The 27741-nt window shown below is 44.1% G+C and overlaps 1 long non-coding RNA gene across 1 annotated transcript; it reads right to left on the reverse strand.

Moving 5' to 3' along the window:
* LOC126212975 (uncharacterized) lies at nucleotides 1-27604 on the reverse strand. The gene is made up of 2 exons (XR_007541017.1): nucleotides 27219-27604; nucleotides 1-4701 (listed from the first exon to the last, which is right to left on the reverse strand). It is a non-coding gene; the product is annotated as an uncharacterized LOC126212975 (long non-coding RNA).
* Nucleotides 27605-27741: the final 137 nt, after the last annotated feature.

Here is a 27741-nt window from a genome sequence, read left to right on the forward strand (position 1 = left end):
TTTGATATGCCGAAACTTTTATTACACACACACACACACACACAAAATATTTAAACAATTTGCTTTACAAAATCATCTTAACACTGAACTCATCATTAAATGCTGATGTTGAGGTTGAAGATAATGACAGTGTTACTCTACCCACTTGATGTGTACAAAGTTTCATATATTCCTTAAATTTAGCCCTTTCATTTAATTACATAAAACAGCAAAAAACTGAGATACAAAAATAAATATTGAATAGAACATGGTATTAACCTGTTTGAAGGCTTTTACAATTAACAGCAAATGGACAGGCCTGTTCATAAGTAAATCGTCAATATGCACTCTAACATAACACAATTAAGAACAAAATAGTTCCAAACTGAATTCAAAGTTTATTTCCAACAATATTTTGCAGCATAGGCAAATTTGGTACTCATGAAACTTCAATTTCCAGCACGAGACAGTATGTAGTAAATTAATACTAAAATTATATTAATGTTATTCAACAAATGTCCCCAAAATTTGGAATGTTGGATATTGAAACAGAAGCCACTATCTGCAAAATTATCTTCAACACTTACTGCTGTGGCTGGGAAATACAAGCTAGAATCTGAAGGCTTCAAGAAACGAGACCACGGCAAGCTCATGTAAGAGGACCTCAATTGTTCGGGTGGAAAATGTGAACCCGAAAATCTGTATTCCCCGGAATGTGGCATGCCAGAAACTGTATTATCAAATTCTCTGAGCCATTGGTGATTTGACCACTTCAATATATTCACGAGAGTGCAAAGGCTCTCGTTCAGCAAATCTACCTTCTCTGGATTGCATCTGATCTGAACCTCTAAGCATAGAAGGGCAACTCATCCAGGCCTATGAATCTGGAATCACAGAATGGTGGTAGATGCAAGTCTCTGAACCTCAGATTCTCTGTCTAATTCTGGTCTGCGGGCACATACCTGGAATCCCGAGAAGGTGTCTGATCTGAAGGTGCGTACCTCGTCTCTTGAGGTGACAGCTGACACGAAACAATGAACCTTGCCTCAGGAAGCTGAGGATCATCTGGAGCCCTGTAATCTATCTCGAGGCTGTCGACGGTCTGAAGCAAAGTACCTCTTCTCCTGGAATCGATCCGAGACGTATCTAGGCTCCCTGCGCTGGACCCCGCCCCATATGATGTAACAGGCTTCTTGCGAATGTGACCGTTCCAAAGTTGTAACCAAAGTCAAATGATATTGTTCTGAATTCAGGGATCTAGACTCACGATTCTGCAGTCCAGCGAACTTTGTATTCGTATACTCTCGTGGTGCATGTCGATCTGAAGCGGGAGGCTGAGCTTCACAAAAGTGACGAGGGTCAGTATCGACAAATTCAAGTACACAACGATGTGGCCGATGCTGACATTCAAACCTCGAAACGCGAGGAAGAGGATTTGAGTCCAAGTGCCCACACCCCAGAGACTGATGCACAGCCCATGACCCTGAAATGGATAAAAGAGACAGTGAAAAACTGTGAGACGGGGAATTCGGTGTATCTATAATCACTGGCACATCAACTTGTTCTTGGAGAGCTACACAGAAGTAGTATGAAAAAGGTTGGAATCCTGCAAAGTGAGCTCAAAAGATTTATCCCGACTGAAGATAGAGAGGAATCACCGTGTTTCCCACGTCCAAAAAGACGTAGATGCACCACCTGCACTACCGAAACGGTTGCAGAAGGATGTCAAACTATGTATGTAAAAACTGCCATAACACAGTCTGCCTATCCCACACAAATATGGCCTGCCAACTTTGCTTTTCTGTGCACCAATGTGTCCCTTCTGGTATTTCTGAGTGTAAAAGACACCAGCATCAGAAAAGTGGCTTACAATTGGAGTTTTTTTTTAAATTTATTGTTTAATAAAATTTATGTACTAAAAACTGTAACTGTTTGGTGGTGGTTTCAAAATTTCAGTCCTTTCAATTTTGTTACTTTTGTCATTCATCTTTATTTTTTTCTTTTTTTTCATCCACTTTCGTATATTCTGTCTCTACACATTCCCACGAAAGTAACTGATTACGTTTAGCGTAGTAAAGTTGAGAAACTAAGATAATAGGTGATTTCAAAATCTGTGCCTGTCAGGCTCATTGCGCCCAAACTCAGGATTCCCAGAACTGCGCCTGACCGAGGGTTAAACGTTACCAAACGAGTGTAAGTCGCCTCCGACACTAAGTCACTCCGAGCGCTGGCGGGATCGGAGGGGCAGAGCTGACAAAACTCGGGAGAACGCCGCTCAAGCTTCTCTCGATGTCAAGATCCGGGCAGTGACAGCAGTCGGCGTGATAGCGGCAACCGACTCGGGCCGAAGGCAGGCAGCCGGACACAGTCGCCAAAGAGCGTCAGTGCGTAGGCACAGGACTCTGACGCAGGGCGCTAGGAAGTATTGCGGAGCTTTTAGTAGGCGGTCGGAACGGTGGAATCGGTCACCATCTCTGTATCAGACTCGGCCTTCCTGTGAATGCAATCACCATTCAGTTAGGGTGAGCTGTAATTCTTCGGAATAAACTGCAACTTGTTAAAGTTAGCAAGACTTTAATTCCACCCGCTCCTAGACTTGTACTTTCACACCAGGGATTTCCACACCTTAGCCAGATCAAACAGTCTCCCTCTCACTGTGGTCAACCGGATAAATCCCTTTCACGAACCGTGTCGCTCAATCCCTCGCAATACCCACGCTCGGGACGTCACAGCGTGTTGTTATACGATGAGAATGTAGATAGAGAAAGTTGGACAGTCAGTGGCGAGGACCCTACGACATAGTTGCTGTGGATGGACCTATGTATTAATTAGAATAAAGCAACAGAAATGAACGAGGGTACACGCAAACCGGTTGAAAGAGGTCTTCTAATTTCAGATAGCAAGAGTGTGAGACATACGAGGATTACTAATCATCAGCAGTGTGGTGACAAGTATAGCTGAACAGACAGACACTGTGGGACACACGGTTACAATAATTCCATTCATCTCCAGGGATTTATCATGACAAACAAGGAAAGTTAGTTTACACAGTATTACTTGTTATATAGTAAGTTATTTAATTTGAAAGAGATGCACGATAAGTTTCGCAAAACTCACGAAGATGAAGAACCAAACTGTGTCACACTGCATAAGAATGTTACGTACAATGAAGCTGACAACAGTAGAACTCGAACATGCACAGCAAGCTACAATGTGGCGCGTAGAGAAGATCGGTAGAGCTAAAGTGCTGATAGGGCAGTTAGCTAAACGTGAGGCTCTCAGACATAAAAGAAGGATTTTGAACTTTATTGGCGGGAAGATAGTCAAGTTTTGTTTCGCACTCTAGATGAAGATGACGCGTCTTTTTCAAAGAGCAACTAGATGTTCTGGAGAAACAGCAATGGGAATTATTAAGGCTCTCAAAGGACCAAGTGACAATACTGAAGGCCTCCCCAATGAGTTTTAATCACACGATCAGTGTGGTTACAAAAAATGGAAAGAACCTCCGACAGAATTCGGAAGTTAAGTAAACACGTGGAAGAGTATGAAACAGTATGAATAAGAAGTTACAAGACATGTTAATTCTGATAACAGTAACTGAGTAGTTAGTTCCATTAATGACCCTGTTCAATGAATCAGAAACAGCATACGATTTGCTAATTACGGCTGTAGTGAATGCACGAAAGGATTGGTGCAGTCTCGCTCAATAAATCCGATACAAGTAGTACGGTACTTAATCACAGAGGGCCTGGATTACCAATTACTGCATATTATAGATTTAGATGCATTTTCAGTTGGCAATACTTTAAGTTATTCGCTAAATGTACCATTAGTAGATAGCAACCCATATAATACATGTAAGGTATGGCCATTACTAGCAGAAGCCTATGCAACTAAGAGGATGTTTACATATATTGCTCCAAAAACCAAATTTTTACTAATCGATGAAGCCAATAGGCAGTATACACATCTGTCTCTCGAAAAGTTGAAGTTTAAGAGTATTAAGGTTAATCAGATACATAAACAAAATATTGTGCTCCTGTCTACATATGACCATGAGAGATGCAAAGCAAGAATGTTACTTCCTGTTAGATAAGTACCTAAAGATTGCAATCTAAAGCACACTGTGTTGAGTCAAAGTAACTGGACGCAGTTGCGGTACAGCACACGGTTATTCGTTAACTCCCAAAGATGAGGGATTAACAGTTCTATGTAACGAATTACTACCAACTGATGTCATAGTACGCGGTACAGGCAAGTTCACTTTTCTGGGAAAATGCAAAGGTTATGGAGCTCAGATCATGTTACAATTCGAACTTATGATACTAGCTAATATATGTAATGTAGATATACAGGGTGAGGCAGAAAGGACGAACATTTTTAGAACAGCTAGAATTCAGGTCCAGGCAGTCGGAGTGGGGGGAGTGATGTGGTAACGTGATCGGTAGCTCCTGCCATTTTGTTTAGCCGAGGTCACGGAACTGTGGACCGAGCAACACCGTGTGTTCAGCTAACACTATTTTACGTTGGGTAGAATCATTTCGAACACGAGGAACAGTTCTGAACAAAAAACCACAAGGGGCTCCTCGCTCAGTTCAGACACGAGAAAATGTGGAAAGAGTTCGGCAAGCCATACTCCGTAGTCCCGGTCGATCTGCTACAAGACACTCGGCTGAGTTGCGCCTCAGTAATCGCTCGGTAAGGGGTATTTTGCATACTAACCTAAAATTTCATCGCTACAAAATGGCCACTGTGCAAAGATTAAACCCAAGAGATTATGAACAGCAGCTAAACTTTGCCCGAGAAGTTGAGGCCATATTTGAGGAAAATGAGAACTTTATTTTGGTTACGAGTGATGAAGTTCGTCTGCATTTGAATGGAATGGTAAATCAGAAGAACTGTTGTTATTGGGTCAGTGGAAACCCAATACTACTGCATAAGAAACCATTACATAGTCCCAAGGTGACTGGTGTGCTGTGACAGGTACAGAAGTTATTGGCCCGTACTTTTTCCAAGACGAGGACAGGAACACTGTAACCGTAACCTCTGAATGATATACAAAGACGATCACTGAATGCTTCCTACCTGAATTAAGAAGAAAAACGTATTCCTGTCCGGCGAGTGTGGTTTCAGCAGGATGGAGCTACAGCTCACATGACAGGATTGACTATGGAAGCAATTGTGGTAGAGTTATTTCCCGGTTCAAGGACATTCAGTGGCTGCCTCGTTCCTGACCTACCCATGTGTGACTACTTTTTCACATATGTACGTGCATAAACCACGTACACTTGACGAATTGAATGAAGCTGTTCGTGTGTAAATCGTCCCAATAGACAGAGGCATGTTGGTGAGTGTTGAAGCCAAGTTCCGAGAGTGCCTCGAGAAGTGCATCGCTGAAAACGGCTGTCACCTGGAAGATGTCGTTTTCAAGCATTAATCTCGTTAAATGGCAACGTTATTTGAGTGTTCTTCTGTAATTAAAATTTTTTCTGAAGTGCTCACAATGATGTATTGTTCATTTGAAAACCGTTTATCCTTTATGCCTCACCCTGTACTATCAATTTTAAGTACAGAAATTGACTGTCGTATTATAAAAGATGAGAAGCAGACAATAGCAGAAATGCCTGTAACATTACCTTTAGTGCATGTAGTTTGCTAGTTGGACGACATAAAAGCTGCCGATATAGTACTAGGGAACTACAAGGAGAAACAGAGTATCGTCAAAGGACGAACATCAAAGGACGGTTGACGAGTGAGTATTCCACTTGGAGACACCTAGGATCCACTATTTTCTGTATACTAATAATTTTGTGTTGCTTATGTGTTTACTGTAAATGTTGTCGAACGTGTGGTATGAAAATGTGCAAGATATTGAGCAGAGATTTTTTTGCTCTAATTTGTGTATAATGTTGTGAATGACTGTGCTCCAAGAACGCTTGTGAGATATACACGTTCGCTAAATGGATGTAAATGATGGAGGGAGAGAGAGAGAGAGAGAGAGAGAGAGAGAGAGAGAGAGAGAGAGAGAGAGAGAGTGTTAGAATCTTACAAAATTCAGGGTCAATAAAGTGTTCCCCTTTAGCGGACCACAGATTGCAGAGGGCTACCGGTCCTCTGCCAAAGAGAACTAGGGCCACAGAATGCCTCTGCCAAATACCCAATTCCCCTCACTGGATTGCAAGGTGCTGAGACCATACAGTGAGACTGTCGAGTGCAGGGAGTGGAGGTACATCAGTGACGAGCAAGTCACAAAGAGCACAGGTCATCGGGGTTGTTCTGCGGTGGAAAGAGATACGTGCCGGTTCCGACAGCTCGGCCACAGAACGAGCAAAGACAGACGAGCCCGTGATTGAAATGTTGTCGACAAATGTTGCACCACAAAATGTAGAAAATGCCTTACAAGCGAGCTACAAAAAGAAAGTTGCCAATTTTGAAACTGCAGCAATGGGACGAGCTCACTGAAAATAACAATAAGATTTCAAATGAAACATTTAAAAAGTTATTAACATTTATTATTATCATCATTATCACTATTATTGGTTTAAAAAATTGTAACTATTAAGACCATTATGTAATCTATACTGTTTGTACATCATCAAATGAAAGCAGATGATGCCAGCAATTGTACGAATAGACTATTTTTCCAATTAAACAAATATACAAAAATGTTACAAACAATTTACTTTATGTAAATAGTGCTGTAACTATGGAATACACAAATGATCTTATCACCACGAGTTTCCTTCTTTAATATTCCAATAACTTTCGATGTATAATTAGAGCCATGATTTATAAACTAGGTGAAGTTAGTGTGTTTTGAAATAATGCTTAGTTGATTTTATTAAGGAGCCACAAACTGACTGCAAAGATTTTCTATATGTTTTATCATAGGTATTTATATGAAATTATTGTGAAAATTATGAATGATGGTCAGGATGAAAGCATCTGCACTGAATCAATGAGTGGTTGTGTGAACGAATCTTTACGTGAGTGGTGCAGGCAGAACTCGTGGTATTTAGTCTGTCATCTCGCATCTGGGGTTCTGGTGAGGTATTTCTGCCTCGGTTTCATCTGGAGTCCGTCAAGTCACGTCGTTTGTGGTATGGGCAGCGTATGTGCCGCGAACGTTTCTTTCGTGTTGCGGGGCTTCAAATAATCTCGGGTGAAAGTGGTAGCTGGTATATCTCAACGTGCCAATTTCAACCTTTAGATACAGTTTAGTTTGTGACAACATCGCACATGAGCGACTTTAATGTCTATGTCATATCTTTGCAGTTGCAAACCTTTGAAGAGTAATGGTTTTAACCAATTTACAGTGCGACGGACTTTTACCGATTTAGCTTGAGTAGCAGTGGTGACTACAAAATTCAGATCAGCTGGGAACGATAAAGCTGACGCTAACAAACATCCAGGGACGGTTCAGGTTTTCGAGAGTTTCTTGCTCGGACGTAATTTAATATTTAGTGTGCGCTGTTGGATGTAAATGTTATCTCAGCACAAAGTAATTAAAATTTTTGTCCTGCTGGTAGATAACTGACCAGTTATTTAATGAGTTATTTGTGAAGGAAGTGGCAGAAATACCCGACGGTTTTCATTTGTGCACATTATGGCAGTCGCGTGGAGGGGATGGTGGGGAGTGCGGTGTTCTCAGGGTTACTCGAGACCGATTGTTATATCCATGTGTAAAGCCAAGCCTGAATTGCATAGGGGAATTGTTAAAGCATTGTTAATAACAAAAGGGAAAACTGTAAAGAGGTTACAGTAATGTATTTAGGCGCGGCGAGAGGAGCCACAGACCCGGAAGCAGCTTCACAACGGAGTCCTCGATAACAAACGGAATTAAAGTTAATAGGCAAACAGTACTTCTGGTCAGAGAGAGCGTGGGACGAGAGGGAGCGAGAGAGACGGCCTTCTGGAGGGGACAGCACTACGTCACGAGAAGCCGATACAGGGCTTAGGACGCAGTGTGTGACCATTTTAAGAGAGGTGTCTCTACTTCTCCACCCAGTGCACAATGACAGCCAATAAGGAGGCAAGTAGCCCTCAACATTGCGTCATAGCATTAGCCGGTGGGACAGAAGGAGAAAATGATACAAAACTCAGCAGCAAGATGCTCAGAAGAGTGGTTAGAAGCAGTCTAGGAATGAGGAAGCGGTAGGCAGTCTGGAGGAGTTTGACAGGCAGCAGCTGATGGACTTTGACTTAGACGCGTGGATCGCTTTCCAAGAGTAGACAGAACGGCAGTCGTCTCACGCCGTCTCCGAATCGGACTCGGCCGCTCGTCGGAAACGTCTCGGTCACAGCAGTTAGGAGTTCATTCTGTACCTTTTCAAATAAACTTCAGATTGTTAAATGGTTCTGGACAATTGCCGTAATTATCTTCCCGCCTTCTGCTACTTTCACACCAGATACTGTAACTTCTTTGCGGTACAGTCAATGCCATCAATGCCCACACCACGGCGCCTGCAGCTGCGTGGCCCCGGTCTTTACGTCATACCGCCAACGGCCGGCACGCCCCGGTTATCCGCAGCTGTACAGCGCAGGCGCGGGCCTCACACACTGAGTGCTCCGCACTGTCGCGGAAACCTCGGCCGGCGTCCTCCCGAGAGATAGTCACGTGAGGCCGCGCCGCCAATCTTAACAGGACACAAGCGGACTCGGTTACGACGGGCATATTCTCCGCCACTCGCCCCATATAGCCGCTACACCTGGCAGTCTCTTGTCGGCCTACCTACTCGCTACGTCGACGTCGCACCCGGGAACGACGCTACACTGTGCTACGACTGTTTACCGTACCGGACTTGGACTCTGCAGCCCAGACGCTGCTCTCGATCGAGCACCGAGTCGTGTTACTATTGTGGAACTGTTGGCAATAAACAGAATTTGGAACTCACGCCAATCGTTATTTGTCGTTTCTCCAATTACGAATACAACATTCATAGTAGGTAAAAGTCTCCCTCTCACTAAGGCAACCAGCTAAGTTGTGGTTACGAACAGTGTCGCTCGATGTCAAGTAAAACCCACGCTTGGGGCAAGACACGATTCGGCTTCCACAGAGCAGTGGTCCAGCGAGCACTGCACATTTGTTGTTGAAATAAAGTTTAAAAGTGGTGATTCTGTCATTGTTGTCAGACAACTCAGTTTTGCAGACTTTTTCACGTGAATAGTAGGGGATAAATTCCATCCCTTAACATGATTAAGTTGTGGGTCAAAAACTTCAGGTCAACCGGTTCATTATTACAACAAAAAGTCTAAAGAACGTCCAAGATAAGTCAAAACACCGGACAACATCAAGTGAAAGAACAATCTGTGTCAGCCCACATCAACCAGTGCACAGAAAAGCTGCTGTTCTTCAAATGTGTTGTAACCGCAGGAACAAGCCAAGTCTAAATACAGTCTTTCTGAGGCACTACGACAGAAATAGTACATAAACACAAGGTGAGTTAAGATGTAAGCTAAATGCCGGGCATGGCAGACGGGTCATAAAGGAAGACAGCTGGAGAGCCAAGGAGGAAATCCAAACTGTCGGGCAGCTATGCGTGATAAGAAAAGAAACAGACTCCTTAACGAGACAAAATAAGCTCTGTGTAGGGACTCGTGACAAGTAGGAAATTAAAAATATAGCCGGAAAACTTCTGGTTAGAGAGAAAAATCTGGGATCGGGGAGAGAAAGAGAGAGGGCCCTCGGTGGGGACCGCACTACGTCACGAGGGGCAACGAAGGGCCCAGGACGCAGTGCGTGACCGTATTGGGAGAGGCGCCTCTACCCCTCCACCCAACCCCTGAAGAACAGTAACAACAATAATAATACTTAAACGTTACCAAATGAGGGTAAGTCGCCTCAGAAGCTACGTCATGCCGAGCGCAGGCGGAGTCGGAGGGGGCAGAGCTGACAAAACTCTGGAGAACGCCGCTCAGGCGGCTCTCGACATCGGGCTCCGGGTAGCGACAGTAGTCGGCGTGATAGCGGCAGCCGACTCGGGCCGAGGAACGGGCCGTAGGCATGCAGCAGGGCATAGTCGCCGAAGAGCGTCAGGGCGTAGCTGCGAGACTGACGTAGGGCACTAGGAAGTATTGCAGAGCTTCTAGTAGGCGGTCGGAACGGTGGAATCGGTCACTGTCTCTGTATTAGACTCGGCCTTCCTGCGAATGCAATCACCACGCAGTTTATTCATCGGAATAAACTTCAACTTGTTAAAGTTAGCAAGACTTTAATTCCACCCGCTTCCTAGCCTTGTACCTTCACACCAGGGTTTTCCACATCTTAGGCAGATGAAAAAGTCTCCCTCTCACTAAGGTAAACCAGCTAAATCTCTTTCACGAACCGTGTCGCTGAGTCTGAAGTGTTTCCTTTCCTCGGGGTTCTGCCGTGAAAATACAAAATAGAAAATCTGATTGGGGTTTGAATTTTGATGGAATAAGTTACGCATAAGGCAGACTTCGTATTACTGATTGAGATACTGCTGTAATTTGACCGTGAATGTCAGACCGGGTCGGCAGCACTAGAAAAACCAACTGTAGGAAATAGCATCAGAAATACTGTAAGTTGAAATTTAACTTATAATTCTGTCAGAAACGTAGTATCTATTATAATATAGTCTTCGTGGCTGCATCTGGAATACTTCTCGATTTTCTTGTAGAATGTCCTTTTTTCATTGTTCACTGGTCCTCTTGTTCTCCATCTGATGAAAATTTCTTGAAGTTCTCACTGTCTGGATTAATTTGTACATTTTTGGTGTGTATCTTCTTTACGACTCGTAACATTAATGTCCTTGCACTTCGGCGTCTGATCGTTGCTTAGGACAGCATTTGAATTCAGTTCACATCAATCGTGTTTACAATGGAATTAATTCGAACAATAAATGTTTCTATTATATTGCTCCAATGTCTTTAAACATAGTGTCAGCTTCTGAGTGTGTGTGTGTACTGCCTGGATCTCTTGCGTGTGACTTGAAGAAAATCCAAAGTTTGTTTATTGTGTCAACACGAAATTGTGAACTCCAGCAGTCAAATTTTGGTGGCGTTGTAACGGTACTTTGACTACTGCGCCTCCGCCAGAGCAAAGATGTGATTTACGAACGCGCATGCAGAAGAGCGCTGCGCCAGCGACAGATTTTCATAAGTAATTTTGATCTTCTTATTTTACGTAGGTGCTTGTTTTAACAACTAGTTCATTACTCCCTTGTTATCTTGTCTTCATATGTTTGAGACGTGTATTTTTTGGTGTTGATGTTAAAGAACGATTTTAAGTGGAAATTAAAACTATATTATGAAACGAACACACGGCGTCTTCAAGTTATTTCAGTAGTGATTCGCAATGGTTATTGCCAAATTTATATATTAATCCAGACAGTGAGAGCATCGAGAAATTTTCATCAGACGGAGAACAAGAGGACCAGCAAATAATGAAAAAAGGACATCCTACAAGAAAATCAAGAAGTATTCCCGATGCAGCCACGAAGACTATATTATAATAGATACTACGTTTCTGACAGAATTATAAAGTAAATTTCAACTTATTTCTGATGCTATTTCGTTACAGTAGCTTTTTGTAGTGTTGCTGACACAGTCAAATTACAGCACTATCTCAATCAGTAACACGAAATCCGTCTTATCCGTAACTTATTCCATCAAAATTCAAACCCCAACCAGATTTTCTGTTTTGTATTTTCACGGCAGAACCTCGAGGAAAGGAAACACTACAAATCCCTTGCAATACCCGAGCTTGGGACGAGACATAAATAAAAATTTTGGTGCCAGGTGTGGGGCACCACAAAGGCACATAGGCAAATAGGAGGAAGGAGACAGTAGATTTTGCTACAGCGACTGTGACAATTGGCAGGAAGTTGTGGCGACTCGCAACTTTCAGCATCAGTAGCTCCACTACGGCAGAGTAGAGAAAGTAGTCCTCGCAGGTGCAGGGCAACGCAGGACAGCGGCAGCGCGACGCGGCACAGCGGTGCCCGAGCAGCCAGCATTCGAGACCGAGTGTTCGGGCCGAGCAGCAGCGGACGCGGCATCAGCCGTAGCCGAGGCGAGCGACGGGGTCGGCACGGCCCAGCAGAAGCGGCGGCCGACGCATCGCAGCAGTGCGGGCACAGAGACAGCCCGGGACAACGCGGGCCGACAGAACAGACGGCGCACCGTAAGAGAAGCGGTACTTATAAAATTGTCTTAAGAATATTGTATCTTTATATTGTAAAGTGTTAACATACAGGGTCCGGCATAAAAAACTCCCCGATTACAAAGTAACGTGCAGCGGACAGTAGAAGGAGCAGTGGTGGAGGGCGCGTCGTTAAGTAGCTGCCTACGTGCCGTTTTCAGTGTACGCCATGGCGTGGTCTGGTGAACATCGTGCCTTCGTAGTGGAAGATTTTATTCAAAATGGCGAATCGCCTATTAATACTCAACGTGCTTTTCGCGTTCGCTTTGCGTTCGGACGACGGGACCCTGTTCCCGATAAGAAAACAATTTATTCTTGGGTTGCTAACTTTCGTGAGACAGGTTCCGCATTAAAAAGGAAACCACCTGGACGACCACGGACTGCAACAGGCCCCGGAAATGTTGATGCAGTTAGAGCTTCAGTTCAACAATCTCCTCGACGATCCGCTAAAAAGCATGCGGCAGCATTACAGATATCTGATCGAAGTGTGAGAAGAATCTTGCATCGAGATCTTAAAATGCATCCTTACAAAATTGTAACTACGCAGGAACTGAGTGAACGAGACTGTGGTGTCCGTGTAAGTTTGTGCCGAGACCTCCTTCGGAACATTCGTCCCAACGATATTGTGATTTTTTCTGATGAAGCACACTTTCACCTTTCCGGAACAGTGAACAGCCAAAATTGCAGGTACTGGTGTGAACACAATCCCCAAGAACTTCATCAACGACCACTTCATAGCCCTAAAGTAACAGTATGGTGTGCTGTTTACAATTCCGGAGTGATCGGTCCTTACTTTTTTGAAGAAAATGACAGGAATTTAACCGTCAACAGTGAACGCTATTGTGCCATGCTCCGCGACTTTCTCCAACCGCAACTAAGGGAGCTTTTTGGTGAAATAGAGAACGTGTGGTTCCAGCAAGATGGTGCTACAGCCAACACAGCGCGGCAGTCACTGGCATTGGTGAAGGAAATGTTTCCTGGACATGTGATCTCGTTGCGTGGAGACATTGGCTGGCCCCCACGATCGCCGGACTTAACGCCCTGTGATTTCTTTCTTTGGGGCTATTTAAAAGCAAAAGTTTATGAACAACGTCCACAATCTTTACGAGCCCTGAAAGAAGCAATTACACACGAGGTTGAAGCTATTCCACCTGAAATGACTCAAAGAGTAATGAATAACTTCAGGGAAAGACTCAATCAGTGTGTCAACAGTGCAGGAAGCCATTTAAGGGATGTTTTATTTAAAAAGTAAGACCATAAGAGTATTTTCTAAAATGGCATAATATGTACTTTTATTTAGTATAAATAAAATTGTTCTACCTTATTTGGTTTTGTTTTTATTAGCTTTCCTTAAAGGGGAGGTTTTTCTGCCGGACCTTGTAGTTAAGATGCCCCTGACTAACGAAGCTCCGTCATCCTCCACTAACGGTAAGATGTCAGTGAAGGAAGCCCTATGTATTGTTTCGAAAGTGTTCGAAAGGAATAAAAGGGATTTAAGGGAATTTATTTGAAAATGTAAATGCGGCATTTGAACTAGTAAAGCCAGAGGAACACGAAACGTTACCGAAGTTCGTTATACCAAAAATATCCGCCGAGGCCAGATCGAGACTGCAAGTGCGCGAACGCACAGCGACGTGGCAGTAGGTGAAACTAGTTCTAGAAGAAAACTATGCGAGTAAGCGAACCGTAGACTACTACGCATGTAAGATTGTCCAAACAAGACACGGACAGGGAGAGCCGATTGCAATGTGGGCAAGCCGGATAGACGAAATGCAGACAAGACAGATTTTAGAGAAGCAGTAAACAGAGTTACGGCTAGAGAAAACTTGAAGGGTGCGATACAACTGGTGGATTCCTTAGGAAGAGCCTGCTTTATACAGGGGTTAAGCAACGATAGAGTACAGACAATAGTGAGAAGCAGAGGTGACAAAATTGCGTTAGCAGCAGCAGTGGAGTTGGCACTGCACAAAGAGAGTGCAATACTGTCCGTGAAAGAGCGGGGACTAGCTCCGAGGGTAACGTTCACTCGAAGTAAGGAAGCGGTAAAAAGTGCGAGACAAACTAAAGAATTGGAATGTTTCAACTGTGGGTCGAGAGGTCACATAGCAAGCAAGTGTAGCAAAAACTGGCCACAGGGTAGAATACGGGCAATGACGGGCAAAGAGTTTGCAAACTTTTGTTACGGGTGCGACAAGCCGGGAGTCACATACACGGAATGCCGGGTGCGGTTAAGGAAAGTTCATCCGATAGATACAAGAGAATTAAGAGGATATCGTAGAGAAGCCGACGGAGGATTACGGGAGTGGAGATGCCCACAGCGTAATCTACCAGGGAAATGCGGAGTTCCGTGTACGAGAGTAAAGGATGTAGCCTGGTTTAACTGTAAGCGGCAGGGCCACTACGCGAAAGATTGCCACGAAGGGCCCTGGCACGCCTGGAGAAAAGGCAGGGTACCAGTATCTAGTAAAACTGGCAAAGTGGTACAGGGAAACTAAGAGGCGGCAAAGCCGCGCGGTCGGGCCTTGTTGCAATAGGTAAACCCACAGTTAGGGTAATCGACTGCGCAACAGAAAACGACACGACAGTATTGTACTGTGTAGAGTTAAAAAAGTATTTGAAGCTACTAATAGACACCGGAGCACAATCGTGTTTGCTCAAGAGGACGAGTATTCCGGTAAGGAGTACGCTTAGAATCAATGAAGCGTAATGGCCTAGAAGGGCAACTCGTCCAGGCGTATTTTTTATATTGTGAGATGGCAAATAATGGAGAAGATGTGGAGATGGAAGAAGTGACAAGGGGAGGTAAAAGACAATTGGTAGACCCGGATGGACAACCAGTTCAAGAGACTAAAAAGCCCACAATCGAGCTAGACAGTGACAAAAAATCTAGGATCCTATGTGCAATATGCCATGCAGCAAAAGGACTGTTTATTAAACTAGGAGCTGAAGATAAAAAGTTACAAGGACATACGTATTAATATCCAAATTGACAATATCCTATTCACTTGTCATACCTTGAAGAGACAGGCAGCCCAAGATCCAGATGCAAGAAGAAATGTTGCAACATAGACAGCGTCGAAAGACTTTACTGTTACCGTCAAGGGGACTGAGCACGTTTTGAGAAAGGAAGATGCCCTTGCAGTTGTTGATGCATCGTTCAAACTGTATGGGTTTGAATACAAAAAATATGACAGAGACAGCAGAGACAATTGGTATGGTATGGCCGGCCCATATATAGATTTCTTTGTTGGATTAGGGTATAGATTGCAAGAACACAGATTAGGTCATGATGAAATGACTATAAAGAAAGAACAGAGTGGCCAGGAAACTAGATTTAAGGTTAGCCACTATGGTATTATGCCCAACCATCACATCCTCTTGGAGGGTATAGGGTTCCCACCAGAAAAGAGCCAGTATGGCACAAAGTCTTGGCCCATTGACTGCATTGTTGTGCTTTCTGAGAACTGAAGGAATCTATAGGCAGAAGTGGGAGGCAGCTTGTGCTCGTTCTATGGGGCACATTCCTTATATCAAAGATCTAGTACAGGTGCTCAAGGGAAAGTCTGCGCATGAATGTGCCTCAGTAATCACTCCCCTTGCTGATACATTGTTGATGGTAGGCAGCAGGAATGCTCATCGCATTTTCTTCCCTATTTTGTTATTTACAGCTGCCTTTAAAACAGGTGTTACTGCTCAAGACCCAATTGGCCTTCCGATTCTAGAACAACTCAAGTGTGTAAACTTTTCAGGTGATGGTGCTTTTGCTGTCTACAAGTTGATGTGTAACCTCGGCCCCCTCAAAATCCACGGAGATATGTCAGACAAACAAATACTCTACTACAGTATGTTTGGCACTTTCAAGGAGGATCTGAATCTATTAAAAGAAATTACAAATTTTGGATCATGGTCCACTCAATCCCAGTTGCGAAACTGCTTTAGAGGGATGGGAAAGTCAGCCAAGGAAGTGTTATTCGATCCCATCAAGCAGAAGTTTTATTCAAAGCTTGCGTCTGCTAACATTTCTGGTTTATTGAGTTCTTCATATACCGAATTATCATTTCAAGGGGTCTTTAGTGGAAGGCGGACTCAGACATTCAGTCAAAGTTTTTACGATGCCATTGGGAAAGGGATGGGAACATCTGTTGGAATTCGCTCCCTTGATGACCTGCATAATGTCTCAACGAAAGTGTTGAGAGAGGTTATGAAACGCATTAATTCAACTGCCAACATTCTTGAAATGGGAACTGTTGAGTGGAGAAAGGTTGAGGGTCTGACAGTGAATACAAAGGGGGAGGTCCACCAAATCACTGTTCCTGCGACACACAGATACTTTCTTGGCCCTTCTGAAGATGAGGAAAACTTCTCGCGAATGTGACCGTTCCAAAGTTGTAACCCAAGTCGAATGATATTGTTCTGAATTCAGGGATCTAGACTCACAATTCTGCAGTCCAGCGAACTTTGTATTCGTATACTCTCGTGGTGCATGTAGATCTGAAGCGGGAGGCTGAGCTTCACAGAATGGTGGTAGATACAAGTCTCTGAACCTCAGATTCTCTGTCTAATTCTGGTCTGCGGGCACATACCAGGAATCCCGAGAAGGTGTCTGATCTGAAGGTGCGTACCTCGTCTCTTGAAGTGACAGCTGACACAAAACAATGAACCTTGCCTCAGGGAGCTGAGGATCATCTGGAGCCCTGTAATCTATCTCGAGGCTGTCGACGGTCTGAAGCAAAGTACCTCTTCTCCTGGAATCGATCCGAGACGTATCTAGGCTCCCTGCGCTGGACCCCGCCCCATATGATGTAACAGGCTTCTCGCGAATGTGACCGTTCCAAAGTTGGAACCCAAGTCAAATGATATTGTTCTGAATTCAGGGATCTAGACCCACGATTCTGCAGTCCAGCGAACTTTGTATTCGTATACTCTCGTGGTGTATGTCGATCTGAAGCGGGAGGCTGAGCCTCACAAAAGTGACGAGGGTCAGTATCGACAAATTCAAGTACACAACAATGTGGCCGATGCTGACATTCAAACCTGGAAACGCGAGGAAGAGGATTTGAGTCCAAGTGCCCACACCCCAGAGACTGATGCACAGCCCACGACCCTGAACTGGATAAAAGAGACCGTGAAAAACTGTGAGACGGGGAATTCGGTGTATCTACAATCACTGGCACATCAACTTGTTCTTGCAGAGCTACACAGAAGTAGTATGAAAAAGGTTGGAATCCTGCAAAGTGGGCTCAAAAGATGTATCCCGACTGAAGATAGAGATGAATCACCATATTTCCCACGTCCAAAAAGACGTAGATGCACCACCTGCACTACCGAAACGGTTGCAGAAGGATGTCAAACTATGTATGTAAAAACTGCCGTAACGCAATCTGCCTATCCCACACAAATATGACCTTCCAACTTTGCTTTTCTGTGCACCAATGTGTCCCTTCTGGTATTTCGGAGTGTGAAAGACACCAGCATCAGAAAAGTGGCTTACAATTGGAGTTTTTTTCTTAAATTTACTGTTTAGTAAAATTTATGTACTAAAAACTGTAACTGTTTGGTGGTGGTTTCAAAATTTCAGTCCTTTCAATTTTGTTACTTTTGTCATTCATCTTTATTTTTTTCTTTTTTTTTCATCCACTTTCGTATATTCTGTCTCTACACATTCCCACGAAAGTAACTGATTACGTTTAGGGTAGTAAAGTTGAGAATCTAAGATAACAGGTGATTTCAAAATCTGTGCCTGTCAGGCTCATTGCGCCCAAACGCAGGATTCCCAGAACTGTGCCTGACCGAGGGTTAAACGTTACCAAACGAGTGTAAGTCGCCTCCGACGCTACGTCACGCCGAGCGCTGGCGGGATCGGAGGGGCAGAGCTGACAAAACTCGGGAGAACGCCGCTCGGGCTTCTCTCGACGTCAAGATCCGGGTAGTGACAGCAGTCGGCGTGATAGCGGCAACCGACTCGGGTCGACGAACGGGCCGTAGGCAGGCAGCCGGACACAGTCGCCAAACAGCGTCAGGGCATGCCCGCGGGACTCTGACGTAGGGCGCTAGGAACTATTGCGGACCTTCTAGTAGGCGGTCGGAACGGTGGAATCGGTCACCGTCTCTGTATTAGACTCGGCCTTCCTGCGAATGCAATAATCTCGCAGTTAGAGTGAGCTGTAATTCTTCGGAATAAACTGCAACTTGTTAAAGTTAGCAAGACTTTCAATTCCACCCGCTTCCTAGCCTTGTACCTTCACACCAGGGATTTCCACATCTTAGGCAGATGAAAAAGTCTCCCTCTCACTAAGGTAAACCAGCTAAATCCCTTTCACGAACCGTGTCGCTGAGTCTGAAGTGTTTCCTTTCCTCGGGGCTCTGCCTTGAAAATACAAAATAGAAAATCTGATTTGGATTTGAATTTTGATGGAATAAGTTACGCATAAGGCAGACTTCGTATTACTGATTGAGATACTGCTGTAATTTGACCGTGAATGTCAGACCGGGTCGGCAGCACTAGAAAAACCAACTGTAGGAAATAGCATCAGAAATACTGTAAGTTGAAATTTAACTTATAATTCTGTCAGAAACGTAGTATCTATTATAATATAGTCTTCGTGGCTGCATCTGGAATACTTCTCGATTTTCTTGTAGAATGTTCTTTTTTCATTGTTCACTGGTCCTCTTGTTCTCCATCTGATGAAAATTTCTTGAAGTTCTCACTGTCTGGATTAATTTGTACATTTTTGGTGTGTATCTTCTTTACGACTCGTAACATTAATGTCCTTGCACTTCGGCGTCTGATCGTTGCTTAGGACAGCATTTGAATTCAGTTCACATCAATCGTGTTTACAATGGAATTAATTCGAACAATAAATGTTTCTATTATATTGCTCCAGTGTCTTTAAACATAGTGTCAGCTTCTGAGTGTGTGTGTACTGCCTGGATCTCTTGCGTGTGACTTGAAGAAAATCCAAAGTTTGTTTATTGTGTCAACACGAAATTGTGAACTCCAGCAGTCAAATTTTGGTGGCGTTGTAACGGTACTTTGACTACCGCGCCTCCGACAGAGCAAAGATGTGATTTACGATCGCGCATGTAGAAGAGCGCTGCGTCAGCAACAGATTTTCATAAGTAATTTTGATCTTCTTTTACTTTTGCGTAGGTGCTTGTTTTAACAACTAGTTCATTACTCCCTTGTTATCTTGTCTTCATACGTTTAAGACGTGTATTTTTTGGTGCTGATGTTAAAGAATGATTTTAAGTGGAAATTAAAACTATATTATGAAACGAACACACGGCATCTTCAAGTTATTTCAGTAGTGATTCGCAATGGTTATCGCAAAATTTATATATCAATCCAGACAGTGAGAACATCAAGAAATTTTCATCAGACAGAGAACAAGAGGACGTCCTACAAGAAAATCAAGAAGTATTCCAGATGCAGCCACGAAGACTATATTATAATAGATACTACGTTTCTGACAGAATTATAAAGTAAATTTCAAATTATTTCTGACGCTATTTCCTTACAGTAGCTTTTTGTAGTGTTGCTGACCCGGTCTGCCATTCACGGTCAAATTACAGCACTATCTCGATCAGTAACACGAAATCCGCCTATACGTAACTAATTCCATCAAAATTCAAACCCCAATCAGATTTTCTATTTTGTATTTTCACGGCAGAATCCCGAGGAAAGGAACCACTACAAATACTTTGCAATACCCGAGCTCGGGACGCGACATAAATAAAAATTTTGGTGCCAGGAGTGGGGTACCACAAAGGCACATAGGCAAATAGGAGGTAGGAGACAGTAGATTTTGCTACAGCGACTGTGACAATTGGCAGGAAGTTGTGGCGACTCGCAACTTTCAGCATCAGTAGCTCCACTACGGCAGAGTACAGAAAGTAATCCTCGCAGGTGCAGGGCAACGCAGGACAGCGGCAGCGCGACGCGGCACAGCGGTGCCCGAGCAGCCGGCATTCGAGACCGAGTGTTCGGGCCGAGCAGCAGCGGACGCGGCATCAGCCGTAGCCGAGGCGAGCGACGGGGTCGGCACGGCCCAGCAGAAGCGGCGGCCGACGCATTGCAGCAGTGCGGGCACAGAGACAGCCCGGGACAACGCGGGCCGACAGAACAGACGGCGCACCGTAAGAGAAGCGGTACTTATAAAATTGTCTTAAGAATATTGTATCTTTATATTGTAAAGTGTTAACACAGTTAAGATGCCCCTGACTAATGAAGCTCCGTCATCCTCCACTAACGGTAAGATGTCAGTGAAGGAAGCCCTATGTATTGTTTCGAAAGTGTTCGAAAGGAATAAAAGGGATTTAAGGGAATTTATTTGAAAATGTAAATGCGGCATTTGAACTAGTAAAGCCAGAGGAACACGAAACGTTACCGAAGTTCGTTATACCAAAAATATCCGCCGAGGCCAGATCGAGACTGCAAGTGCGCGAACGCACAGCGACGTGGCAGTAGGTGAAACTAGTTCTAGAAGAAAACTATGCGAGTAAGCGAACCGTAGACTACTACGCATGTAAGATTGTCCAAACAAGACACGGACAGGGAGAGCCGATTGCAATGTGGGCAAGCCGGATAGACGAAATGCAGACAAGACAGATTTTAGAGAAGCAGTAAACAGAGTTACGGCTAGAGAAAACTTGAAGGGTGCGATACAACTGGTGGATTCCTTAGGAAGAGCCTGCTTTATACAGGGGTTAAGCAACGATAGAGTACAGACAATAGTGAGAAGCAGAGGTGACAAAATTGCGTTAGCAGCAGCAGTGGAGTTGGCACTGCACAAAGAGAGTGCAATACTGTCCGTGAAAGAGCGGGGACTAGCTCCGAGGGTAACGTTCACTCGAAGTAAGGAAGCGGTAAAAAGTGCGAGACAAACTAAAGAATTGGAATGTTTCAACTGTGGGTCGAGAGGTCACATAGCAAGCAAGTGTAGCAAAAACTGGCCACAGGGTAGAATACGGGCAATGACGGGCAAAGAGTTTGCAAACTTTTGTTACGGGTGCGACAAGCCGGGAGTCACATACACGGAATGCCGGGTGCGGTTAAGGAAAGTTCATCCGATAGATACAAGAGAATTAAGAGGATATCGTAGAGAAGCCGACGGAGGATTACGGGAGTGGAGATGCCCACAGCGTAATCTACCAGGGAAATGCGGAGTTCCGTGTACGAGAGTAAAGGATGTAGCCTGGTTTAACTGTAAGCGGCAGGGCCACTACGCGAAAGATTGCCACGAAGGGCCCTGGCACGCCTGGAGAAAAGGCAGGGTACCAGTATCTAGTAAAACTGGCAAAGTGGTACAGGGAAACTAAGAGGCGGCAAAGCCGCGCGGTCGGGCCTTGTTGCAATAGGTAAACCCACAGTTAGGGTAATCGACTGCGCAACAGAAAACGACACGACAGTATTGTACTGTGTAGAGTTAAAAAAGTATTTGAAGCTACTAATAGACACCGGAGCACAATCGTGTTTGCTCAAGAGGACGAGTATTCCGGTAAGGAGTACGCTTAGAATCAATGAAGCGTAATGGCCTAGAAGGGCAACTCGTCCAGGCGTATTTTTTATATTGTGAGATGGCAAATAATGGAGAAGATGTGGAGATGGAAGAAGTGACAAGGGGAGGTAAAAGACAATTGGTAGACCCGGATGGACAACCAGTTCAAGAGACTAAAAAGCCCACAATCGAGCTAGACAGTGACAAAAAATCTAGGATCCTATGTGCAATATGCCATGCAGCAAAAGGACTGTTTATTAAACTAGGAGCTGAAGATAAAAAGTTACAAGGACATACGTATTAATATCCAAATTGACAATATCCTATTCACTTGTCATACCTTGAAGAGACAGGCAGCCCAAGATCCAGATGCAAGAAGAAATGTTGCAACATAGACAGCGTCGAAAGACTTTACTGTTACCGTCAAGGGGACTGAGCACGTTTTGAGAAAGGAAGATGCCCTTGCAGTTGTTGATGCATCGTTCAAACTGTATGGGTTTGAATACAAAAAATATGACAGAGACAGCAGAGACAATTGGTATGGTATGGCCGGCCCATATATAGATTTCTTTGTTGGATTAGGGTATAGATTGCAAGAACACAGATTAGGTCATGATGAAATGACTATAAAGAAAGAACAGAGTGGCCAGGAAACTAGATTTAAGGTTAGCCACTATGGTATTATGCCCAACCATCACATCCTCTTGGAGGGTATAGGGTTCCCACCAGAAAAGAGCCAGTATGGCACAAAGTCTTGGCCCATTGACTGCATTGTTGTGCTTTCTGAGAACTGAAGGAATCTATAGGCAGAAGTGGGAGGCAGCTTGTGCTCGTTCTATGGGGCACATTCCTTATATCAAAGATCTAGTACAGGTGCTCAAGGGAAAGTCTGCGCATGAATGTGCCTCAGTAATCACTCCCCTTGCTGATACATTGTTGATGGTAGGCAGCAGGAATGCTCATCGCATTTTCTTCCCTATTTTGTTATTTACAGCTGCCTTTAAAACAGGTGTTACTGCTCAAGACCCAATTGGCCTTCCGATTCTAGAACAACTCAAGTGTGTAAACTTTTCAGGTGATGGTGCTTTTGCTGTCTACAAGTTGATGTGTAACCTCGGCCCCCTCAAAATCCACGGAGATATGTCAGACAAACAAATACTCTACTACAGTATGTTTGGCACTTTCAAGGTGGATCTGAATCTATTAAAAGAAATTACAAATTTTGGATCATGGTCCACTCAACCCCAGTTGGGAAACTGCTTTAGAGGGATGGGAAAGTCAGCCAAGGAAGTGTCATTCGATCCCATCAAGCAGAAGTTTTATTCAAAGCTTGCGTCTGCTAACATTTCTGGTTTATTGAGTTCTTCATATACCGAATTATCATTTCAAGGGGTCCTTAGTGGAAGACGGACTCAGACATTCAGTCAAAGATTTTACGATGCCATTGGGAAAGGGATGGGAACATCTGTTGGAATTTGCTCCCTTGATGACCTGCAAAATGTCTCAACGAAACGGTTGAGTGGAGAAAGGTTGAGGGTCTGACATTGAATACAAAGGGGGAGGTCCACCAAATCACTGTTCCTGCGACACACAGATACTTTCTTGGCCCTTCTGAAGATGAGGAAAACTTCTCGCGAATGTGACCGTTCCAAAGTTGTAACCCAAGTCGAATGATATTGTTCTGAATTCAGGGATCTAGACTCACAATTCTGCAGTCCAGCGAACTTTGTATTCGTATACTCTCGTGGTGCATGTAGATCTGAAGCGGGAGGCTGAGCTTCACAGAATGGTGGTAGATACAAGTCTCTGAACCTCAGATTCTCTGTCTAATTCTGGTCTGCGGGCACATACCAGGAATCCCGAGAAGGTGTCTGATCTGAAGGTGCGTACCTCGTCTCTTGAAGTGACAGCTGACACAAAACAATGAACCTTGCCTCAGGGAGCTGAGGATCATCTGGAGCCCTGTAATCTATCTCGAGGCTGTCGACGGTCTGAAGCAAAGTACCTCTTCTCCTGGAATCGATCCGAGACGTATCTAGGCTCCCTGCGCTGGACCCCGCCCCATATGATGTAACAGGCTTCTCGCGAATGTGACCGTTCCAAAGTTGGAACCCAAGTCAAATGATATTGTTCTGAATTCAGGGATCTAGACCCACGATTCTGCAGTCCAGCGAACTTTGTATTCGTATACTCTCGTGGTGTATGTCGATCTGAAGCGGGAGGCTGAGCCTCACAAAAGTGACGAGGGTCAGTATCGACAAATTCAAGTACACAACAATGTGGCCGATGCTGACATTCAAACCTGGAAATGCGAGGAAGAGGATTTGAGTCCAAGTGCCCACACCCCAGAGACTGATGCACAGCCCACGACCCTGAACTGGATAAAAGAGACCGTGAAAAACTGTGAGACGGGGAATTCGGTGTATCTATAATCACTGGCACACCAACTTGTTCTTGGAGAGCTACACAGAAGTAGTATGAAAAAGGTTGGAATCCTGCAAAGTGGGCTCAAAAGATTTATCCCGAAAAGACGTAGATGCACCACCTGCACTACCGAAACGGTTGCAGAAGGATGTCAAACTATGTATGTAAAAACTGCCATAACGCAATCTGCCTATCCCACACAAATATGGCCTGCCAACTTTGCTTTTCTGTGCACCAATGTGTCCCTTCTGGTAATTCTGAGTGTGAAAGAATCAGAAGAGTGGCTTACAATTGGGGTTTCTTTCTTAAATTTACTGTTTAGTACAATTTATGTACTAAAAACTGTAACTGTTTGGTGGTGGTTTCAAAATTTCAGTCCTTTCAATTTTGTTACTTTTGTCATTCATCTTTATTTTTTTCTTTTTTTTTTCATCCACTTTCGTATATTCTGTCTCTACACATTCCCACGAAAGTAACTGATTACGTTTAGCGTAGTAAAGTTGAGACTCTAAGATAATAGGTGATTTCAAAATCTGTGCCTGTCAGGCTCATTGCGCCCAAACTCAGGAGTCCCAGAACTGCGCCTGACCGAGGGTTAAACGTTACCAAACGAGTGTAAGTCGCCTCCGACGCTACGTCACGCCGAGCGCTGGCGGGATCGGAGGGGCAGAGCTGACAAAACTCGGGAGAACGCCGCTCGGGCTTCTCTCGACGTCAAGATCCGGGTAGTGACAGCAGTCGGCGTGATAGCGGCAACCGACTCGGGTCGACGAACGGGCCGTAGGCAGGCAGCCGGACACAGTCGCCAAAGAGCGTCAGTGCGTAGGCACAGGACTCTGACGCAGGGCGCTAGGAAGTATTGCGGAGCTTTTAGTAGGCGGTCGGAACGGTGGAATCGGTCACCATCTCTGTATCAGACTCGGCCTTCCTGTGAATGCAATCACCATTCAGTTAGGGTGAGCTGTAATTCTTCGGAATAAACTGCAACTTGTTAAAGTTAGCAAGACTTTAATTCCACCCGCTCCTAGACTTGTACTTTCACACCAGGGATTTCCACACCTTAGCCAGATCAAACAGTCTCCCTCTCACTGTGGTCAACCGGATAAATCCCTTTCACGAACCGTGTCGCTCAATCCCTCGCAATACCCACGCTCGGGACGTCACAGCGTGTTGTTATACGATGAGAATGTAGATAGAGAAAGTTGGACAGTCAGTGGCGAGGACCCTACGACATAGTTGCTGTGGATGGACCTATGTATTAATTAGAATAAAGCAACAGAAATGAACGAGGGTACACGCAAACCGGTTGAAAGAGGTCTTCTAATTTCAGATAGCAAGAGTGTGAGACATACGAGGATTACTAATCATCAGCAGTGTGGTGACAAGTATAGCTGAACAGACAGACACTGTGGGACACACGGTTACAATAATTCCATTCATCTCCAGCGATATATCATGACAAACAAGGAAAGTTAGTTTACACAGTATTACTTGTTATGTAGTAAGTTATTTAATTTGAAAGAGATGCACGATAAGTTTCGCAAAACTCACGAAGGTGACGAACCAAACTGTGTCACACTGCATAAGAATGTTACGTACAATGAACCTGACAACAGTAGAACTCGAACGTGCACAGCAAGCCGTAACGTGGCACGTAGAGAAGATCGGTAGAGCTAAAGAGCTGATAGGGCAGTTAGCTAAACGTGAGGCTGTCAGACATAAAAAACGATTTTGAACTTTATTGGCGGGAAGATAGTCAAGTTTTGTTTCGCACTCTAGATGAAGATGACGCGTCTTTTTCAAAGAGCAACTAGATGTTCTGGAGAAACAGCAATGGGAATTACTAAGGCTCTCAAAGGACCAAGTGACAATACTGAAGGCCTCCCTAATAAGTTTTAATCACACGATCAGTGTGGTTACAAAAAATGGAAAGAACCTCCGACACAATTCGGAAGTTAAGTAAACACGTGGAAGAGTATGAAATAGTATGAATAAGAAGTTACAAGTCATGTTAATTCTGATAACAGTAACTGAGCAGTTAGATCTATTAATGACCCTGTTCAATGAATCAGAAACAGTATACGATTTGCTAATTACGGCTGTAGTGAATGCACAGAAAGGATTGGTGCAGCCTCGCTTAATAAATCCGATACAAGTAGTACGGTACTTAATCACAGAGGGCCTGGATTACCAATTACTGCATATTATAGATTTAGATGCATTTTCAGTTGGCAATACTTTAAGTTAGTCTCTAAATGTACCACTAGTAGATAGCAACCCATATAATACATATAAGGTATGGCCATTACTAGCAGAAGCCTATGCAACTAAGAGGAAGTTTACACATATTGCTCCAAAAACCAAATTTTTACTACCGATGAAGCCAAAAGGAAGTATATACATCTGTCTCTCGAAAAGTTGAGGTTTAAGAGTATTAAGGTTAATCAGATACATAAACAAAATATTGTGCTCCTGTCTACATATGACCATGAGAGATGCAAAGCAAGAATGTTACTTCCTGTTAGATAAGTACCTAAAGATTGCAATCTAAAGCACACTGTGTTGAGTCAAAGTAACTGGACGCAGTTGCGGTACAGCACACGGTTATTCGTTAACTCCCAAAGATGAGGGATTAACAGTTCTATGTAATGAATTACTACCAACTGATGTCATAGTACGCGGTACAGGCAAGTTGACTTTTCTGGGAAAATGCAAATGTTATGGAGCTCAGATCATGTTACAATTCGAACTTATGATACTAGCTAATATATGTAATGTAGATATACAGGGTGAGGCAGAAAGGACGAACATTTTTAAAACAGCTAGAATTCAGGTTCAGGCGGTCGGAGTGGGGGGAGTGATGTGGTAACGTGATCGGTAGCTCCCGCCATTTTGTTTAGCCGAGGTCACGGAACTGTGGACCGAGCAACATCGTGTGTTCAGCTAACACTATTTTACGTTGGGTAGAATCATTTCGAACACGAGGAACAGTTCTGAACAAAAAACCACAAGGAGCTCCTCGCGCAGTTTGGACACGAGAAAATGTGGAAAGAGTTCGGCAAGCCATACTCCGTAGTCCTGGTCGATCTGCTAGAAGACACTCGGCTGAGGTGCGCCTCAGTAATCGCTCGGTAAGGGGTATTTTGCATACTAACCTAAAATTTCATCCCTACAAAATGGCCACTGCGCAAAGATTAATCCAAACAGATTATGAACAGCAGCTAAACTTTGCCCGAGAAGTTGAGGCCATACTTGAGTAAAATGAGAACTTTATTTTGGTTACGAGTGACAAAGTTCATTTGCATTTGAATGGAATGGTAAATCAGCAGAACTGCCGTTATTGCGCCAGTGGGAACCCAAAACTACTGCATAAGAAACCATTACATAGTCCCAAGGTGACTCTTTGGCGTGCTCTGAACGATATAGAAATACGATCACTGAATGCTTCCTACCCGAATTAAGAAGAAAAGCGTATTCCTATCTGGCGAGTGCGGTTTCAGCAGGATGGAGCTACAGCTCACATGACAAGATTGATTATGGAAGCAATTGTGGTAGAGTTACTTCCCCGTTCGAGGACATTCATTGGCTGCCTCGTTCTTGACCTACCCAGACTACTTTTTCTAGGGGAAACCCCAAATCACGTGTGTACGTGCATAAACCACGTACACTTGACAAATT

Source organism: Schistocerca nitens, chromosome 11, assembly GCF_023898315.1.
Source record: "Schistocerca nitens isolate TAMUIC-IGC-003100 chromosome 11, iqSchNite1.1, whole genome shotgun sequence".
NCBI lineage: Eukaryota > Metazoa > Arthropoda > Insecta > Orthoptera > Acrididae > Schistocerca > Schistocerca nitens.